At 43.3% G+C, this 7,297-nt stretch overlaps 1 pseudogene; it reads right to left on the reverse strand.

Moving 5' to 3' along the window:
- Positions 1-4,460: 4,460 nt before the first annotated feature.
- On the reverse strand, positions 4,461-4,579 carry LOC132829946 (5S ribosomal RNA; annotated as a pseudogene).
- Positions 4,580-7,297: the final 2,718 nt, after the last annotated feature.

Here is a 7,297-nt window from a genome sequence, read left to right on the forward strand (position 1 = left end):
TTTAAGCAGATTTGGTGGCATCAACTTTTTTAAAAATTTGAATGGCTTAAATCTCTTCAGTTCTGAAACTTCTGTACAAACTCTCACTGCTTGGAGGCATCTGGTGCTGATCCTTACGTTAGGGTGGTTATTCTTCTGCACTGCAATTTTAATTCTTCTGCTCTTAAATCAAAACTAAAGTAGTGGCCTCTTGGTTGTTCCTCTGTGTCTGTTGTAAACTTAACAATATAAATATTTCTTTTACGAACACTACTAGTGTTTTGCTCGGCACTTAACGGGATCATGTGCCCTTTCCAAAATTATTTCTTTAGTTCGCTAAATGCAAATGACTTTCTGACCTCTTAAAAACAAATTACCTTCACAAAACTGAAAACACACATCTGCCTCTATTTTAAAGTACAAATTCCAGAATAATAACAATATAAATACCATGGGGTGGCATGGTGGCTCAGTGGTTAGCACTGCTGCCTCACAGCACCAGGATTCTAGGTTCGTTTCCAGCCTCGGGCAACTGTCTATGTGGAGTTTGCACATTCTCCCTGTGTCTGCGTGGGTTTCCTCTGCCTGCTCCAATTTCCTCCCACAGTTCAAAGATGTGCAGGTCAGGTGAACTGGCCATGATAAATTGCCATAGTGATAGGTGCATTAGTCAGAGGAAAATGAGTCTGGGTGGGTTACTCTTCGGAGGGTCGGTGTGGATTGGTTGGGCTGAAGGGCCTGTTTCCACGCTGTAGGGAATCTAATCATAATAAACTCTACTTAACACAATCTGAAATCACAATTATATATTGCAAAATGTTGTGGATTGTGATGTGGAGGAGGTAAGAGAAATATGTGAAAATTGTAGTGAGCACCAGACCTTAGCAAAACTGAAGAGACTGAAGAATCTGTGTCACGTGGACTATGCCAAGATGTGTGGCAGAATTGGGTAACAATTACGGTGAGGCCATTCTCAATATTGGGAAAAACTCATGTCATCTCTTATGCTTTTCACAATTGGCATGGAGAGTAGCCCATTGACAGCGATTATTGTTTGTTGAACATCTTGTGAACAGCCTAATTTGGCTCATTAATATTCAGCCTCCTTTCTTATTAAACTCGTGAAACAAGCTCAGCATTGGAAAAAACTCAACAAGGAAACCAGTACAAGCAGCTGGGTGATTCAACTCCCTGCTTGCTCCATGTTGTGCACTGGGCACTAACATTTTAAGGCATGCCCCACTAGCACTGGCCATATGTATCCCACATCCACATCTGATGCATACCAGCCTCTAAAAACCCTCATAGAACATTTCCAATCCAGTTACAAGGTGCTTCTGCATTTCACTGCTGCATCTCAGCCTACACCAGTAACAAACATGGCTGCTCCCATACCCAGCTGAGTGACTTGACCAGACTCCATCTCCAAGCTCTTCACTTGCTTTCATAGCACTCTGAGTCTACCTATTTTACATTGACTTATCTTTTTGTGCCTTGCCTTCTCAGCCAGATTCATCTTAATGCAGTTCTCAGCCAAGTCAAGAGAGCTAGACTTCAGTCAGGGGTCCTGGCACAGCAAGTAAAGGCCAACCTTCTGGTGGAGTGGAGAAAGGCATTAACTTTCTTCTGACACTGCTGGGCATTCCTCAGCTGATACTGTTTTTACCTCAGGCCAGGCTAGCATGACCTGATGTTGTGGTCTCAACTGCTGTTCCTGTGGAAGGAGGAGGTCTTGCATTAGCACCACCCTGTCCAGCAGGACCTCCAGGTAAAGTGGGACAGTGATTTCCATCTGACTGCCATGCCCAGGGCAAATATCAGGAACCGTGCAGGACAGCCACGGACTGACAGTGCTTGTCAGCTTGCACAATGGGCTTTAAAAGCTGGTGCAAGTACCAAGGATTACCGGTGAAGTCTAAGATATCTACTGACTAGTGAGATGTTCCGGGAACAATGTGTGGTAAGATGGGCAGAAGTCGGATTTGAGAGATGGTGTAGCGGTGTGGTAAATAATTGTTTGGAATGTTTGGTAAATTACGGTGGAAGAATTCTTTCGACCTCACAGTGAAAAACCGTCCAAAAATCTCCACGCAATTCAAACTCAGCCAAAAGCGCATATGCTTTAGCCCAATGAGTCCAGGACTTATCAATCAGATGATCAGGTGTCATTATAAACACTATCTTTTAAGTCTGGTCCTCACCTTCCACCCCACCAATCTCCGGATATAACATATCATCCTCCATCATTTTGCCATCTACAGTCAGACCCCACCACCTCCCCCATCTGCGTTCTGCAGAGACCATTCCCTCAGTAACTCCCTCGTTAGGCCACACACCCCCACTAACCCACCCTCCATTCCCAGCACCATCCCTTGCCACTGCAAGAGGTGTAAAACCTGCACCCACACCTCCCCCTCACCTCCATCCAAAGCCCAAAAGGATCCTTCCACATCTGGCAGAGATGTTCCTGCACATCCAAACACCTCATCTACTCTGTCTGTTGTTCTTGATGTTGTCTCCTGTACACTAGGGAGACAGGATGTCAACTTGTGCAACATTTCAGAGAACATCTCTGGGACACATGCACCAAACAACCTCACCATCCTGTGGCTGACCACTTCAAGTCCTCCTCCCACTCCGCCAAGGACATGCAAGTCCTGGGCCTCCTCCACCACCAAATCCCAGCCACCCAATGCCTGGAGGAAGAGCATCTCATCTTCCACCTTGGGACCCTCCAACCACATGGAATCAATGTTGATTTCACCAGGTTCCTCCTCTCCCCTCCCCCATCTCATCCCAAATCCAACTTTCGAACTCCACATTGCCTTCTTGAAGTGTCCTCCCATCCATCTTCCTTCCCACCTATCCGCTCCACCCTCCACTCTGAACTATCACCATCACCTTCCACCTGCATCTACCAATTGCCTTCCAAGCTACCTTCTCCCCAACACCACCCCTCCCTCCTATTTATCTCTCAGCCCCCTTTCCCCCACCCCCACATTCCTGATGAAGGGCTTATGCCTGAAACATCAATTCTCCTGCTCCTCGGATACTGCCTGACCTGCTATGCTTTTCCAGCACCACACTTTTCAACTATCTTTTCAATGCCTGACTAAGTACAATTACGGGCACTGTGTGTTTAATAAACCTGACATTAAATCTAAAAGCTTTTTAAATTTCCACAGTCTCAAATCATACCCTCTCTTCTGCCAGAGAAAGAGCCCTTAAAGTAGCAGCTTGTTTGTATATTCTGTCTGCTAAAGATTGTTTTTCCAGGCTTGGTAACTGTAAGCGATGTTTCGTGTCCAACATGTGAAGATTTCTCAAGATGTTGTAAATCAATTATGAACTGAGGACTTTTCCACTCCTCCCACCGGCCAGGCTGATGGTTTTCACTGTCCTTGGGAAAAACAGTAATCTCAGCTCAGACTGTCTTTTGTTTAATCCATGGAGAATGTGAGGACTGCAGATGCTGGAGATCAGAGTCAAAGAGTGTGGTGTTGGAAAAGCACAGCAGGTCAGGCAGTATCCGAGGAGCAAGAGAATCGATGTTTTGAGATGATGAAGGACTTATGCCCAAAACGTTGACACTCCTGCTCCACCGATGCTGCCTGCCCTGCTGTGCTTTTCCAGCGCCATACTCTTTGATTTTGTTTAATCCATGTCGGCTTCATTAAACCTGGCCAACCTGCATGAGTCAGGCGATCCATTTATAAAGCAGTAAGTCTCGAGTATTAAATCAGTCAATGGAATTCAAAGATGAATAATCCAACTTTTATATTACTATGAAATGATTCAGCCCTCAGTTGCAGGGCGACAGGTGAGTCTTCTAAAATAGAAAAGAAAGAATTGCAGACGCTGTAAATCAGGAACAAAAACAGAAGTTGCTGGAAAAGCTTAGCAGGTCTGGCAGAATCTGTGAAGAAAAATCGGAGTTGACATTTCAGGTGCAGTGACGCTTCCTCAGAACAGGGTCTGCTTTCCCACTATCACTCCCATGATCTCCTCCTTCAGGTTGGAGAGCTAGCTCTGGTCTTCAGTCTTCAAACAGGAAGTACACATTGGCCACTGAAAGACGGTGGTCCTTCCCTCTCCCAGGTCATACCCATGAGCATGATTAGTGATTAGATTAGATTCCCTACAGTATGGAAACAGGTCCTTCGGCCCAACAAATCTACACCGAACCTCCGAAGAGTAACCCACCCTTCGAAGAGTAACCCACCCAGACCCATTCCCCTACATTTTACCCCTCACTAATACACTAACACTATGGACAATTTAGGATGGCCAATCCACCTAACCTGCACATCTTTGGATTGTGGGAGGAAACTGGAGCATCTGGAGAAACCCCACACAGACACAGGGAGAATGTGCAAACACGACACAGACAGTCGCCTGAGGCAGGAATTGAATCCAGGACCCTGGCACTGTGAGGTGGCAGTGCTAACCACTGAGCCACCGTGTCACCCCATTATTTGTAAAGCCTACTGCACCTGGTATTCCCAGGTGGTCTCCCATCCAAGTACTAACCAGGTCTGAGTCTGCTTAGCTTCCGAGACCAGACAACATTGGGATTTTTCAGACTAGTATGACTAATGATGTTCCTGAACGCTGATTGGTCAAATTGAAGTGTGGCTTCCTTCTGATTGGTCTCTTAGGGGTGATGGTCGTCTGCTGATGTACTTGCTGTCATTTCCTGATTATTCTTTAAGATATCAGTAATGAGGAGGCAGTCCTCCTCATGATATCTAGCTTCTGTCACTTTATTAAATTTTGTGAGTTTCTATTGAGGTAACGAGATACCTTAAGACAGTTTCAATATCTACTTATATGAGACAAGTGAGTGTGATGTCAATAATGCCTAATTTGGGATCATCCTGAACTACCAACTATTACTTATAAGATTTAGTCAGAAAAATTTTATTTCTTATAATCCCTCTACTTGTTTCCTCCAGCATCGTCAACTTTGAACTTCAAAAAACTCTTTTTTTTCCATTTGACCAATCAGCGTTCCGGAACATCACTAATCCTATTCCTTGGATGCTGCCTGACCTGCTGTGCTTTAACCAGCAACACATTTTCAACTGTGATCTCCAGCATCTGCAGACCTCATTTTTTTACCCGAAGATTTTAACCTAATGCTCATGGGTATGACCTGAGAGAGGGAAGAAGCACCAGTTTTCAGTGACCAGTGTGTGTATCCTGTTTGAGACTATTTGCACCTACTGTCCCCCAGTCGTGAGATGGGAATTGTTACAAAACTTTAACTTGAAATAGGAATATTTACATCACAAAAATAAGCCAATCAGCCTAGAAATCGAAGGATGGTGAACCACCTGGACGGTAGCAAGCTCCCACACCGATTTACACTTACGTGGCGCCTATATCAAAGCAAGATTTACCAAAACACTTTGTAACAACAACAAATATCAGTAAGAAGTCTTGTTATGCTTGTGAGCTTTTCTATTACTATGGTGGACAGACAATTAAAAGTCGGTAACAAAAACAGAAATTGCCAGAGAAATTCAGCAGCATCTGTGGGAGTTAACATTTCGAGTCTGATGGCTCCTCATCAGAACTGTTAGCAGCTAGGAAAATGTGGTGCTGTATATGTGCTGAAGAGAAGTGGAGATGCAGGGAAAGGGAGAGGTGAACAAATCAGTGGAGATAGAGGCCACAGAGAGAAAGATATGAAAGAGGTAGCTATGAAAGGAGATTACAGGTAGTAAACCGGGACAGAAGAAAAGCTGAATAAGTGATAATAAGGGCTAAGAATAAAAAAGAGCACGGGTTAGCTGGACTGAAAACAACATAGATAATGTGATAGTCGGCCTAGAGGTTGTTGAGAATGAATGACTATGCCAAAAGCAACCCGCTCACCACTCTCCTTACCTCCACCCCCTCACTTTGCCTTCAGCATAAATAGTATGTTTTCTTGGCTGCTATCAGTTCTGATGAAGAGTCACTGCAGTATTAACTCTGCTTTCTCCCCACAGACACTGCCAGACTTGCTGAATTTTACCAGTAATTTCTGTTTTTGTTTCAAATTTCCAGAATCTGTAGTGTCTTATTTTAAATCAAGAGTCTGATTTTTTTTTTAAGTGTTTAAACCACTGAGCAAATTTGAGAAAACCGTTAAGGCTAACACAGAAACAGATGCAGAGGCCAACTTAGATCCATGCATTTCCTTTAATTTCCAGAAACAATAATTGGACCAATTAATTTGTATGAAAAGTAATTTGTGAGCTCTGGTCAGCAGCAACACTTTAGTGAAATCACCCAGTTGCACAATTTTCACTCAGAACCGAATGCTTGGTGAATGCTCGGTCAGGTTGAGAAACACAGCAGCATTTGTGAAAAGAGAAACAGAGTTAATGATTCAAGTCTTATTTGATGTTTCTTTAGAGATGGATTATATTTATTTCAGATTCCAGCAGCCGTAGTATTTTGCTTTTTTAAGATTGTGAAGTGCAGGGGCTGTTAGTGAGTTGATAAAACTGTTCACAGCCTGTCAAAGGTGCAACACAGAATCTGCAATGCCCTTACCCTAACTGAATGGCAAAACAGGCTTGTGGGGTTGAATGGCCTATTTCTATTTATATGTTCCAGTAAAGCATCATAAATAAAGTGAATAGTTTCCATTCTGAACTACAAGGCCTGAAATTCGGGGATCTAGAACAATTGACAACTTATACACTGTGTGCCAAGCAAAAATAAAGTTTGTGTTCTTCTCAGACAGGACAAACATCACGTGGATTCAAAAATAATGCAGGAGGTCTGACCTTGATATAGGACAGGAATGGGAATGAGTGGAGCAGTTTACCTTTTACTGCATTCAGTTCCAGATCTAAACTGTTTTGCTGCTTTAGTGTATCAAACTGTGGCTTAGTTAGCAAATTCACCTCAAATTCAGAGGCTTGAGCACTTAATTCTGGGTGACATTTTTCGTGCAGTCTTGAAGTGCTGCAATGTCTGTATATCGGGTGCTAGATTAAACTGTGGTCCTTTCAGTCCTCTCAGAAGGGCATAAAATAAGTCACATAACAAAATAGCTGAGAATATTTTGCTTTAATTTATACCACAGCTAAATTTGCTTGAAAACAAAGACCTTGACTTTTGCAATGATGAAAACAGTGGAGGAGGCTGAAATCTGGAAATTCCACCCCCAGGCACAGCATTTTTGCAATGGTGGGATTGGGAATCAGTCACTATCATATATATGTATGTTTCACAAAGGCAGCTATTGATATAAATTCATCTGCCTCCACTCATGCCTGATTATGGTGCTGTAAATATGTGAAATACAATGTGTGCAGAT

This window comes from Hemiscyllium ocellatum, chromosome 2, assembly GCF_020745735.1.
Source record: "Hemiscyllium ocellatum isolate sHemOce1 chromosome 2, sHemOce1.pat.X.cur, whole genome shotgun sequence".
Classification (NCBI taxonomy): Eukaryota; Metazoa; Chordata; class Chondrichthyes; order Orectolobiformes; family Hemiscylliidae; genus Hemiscyllium; species Hemiscyllium ocellatum.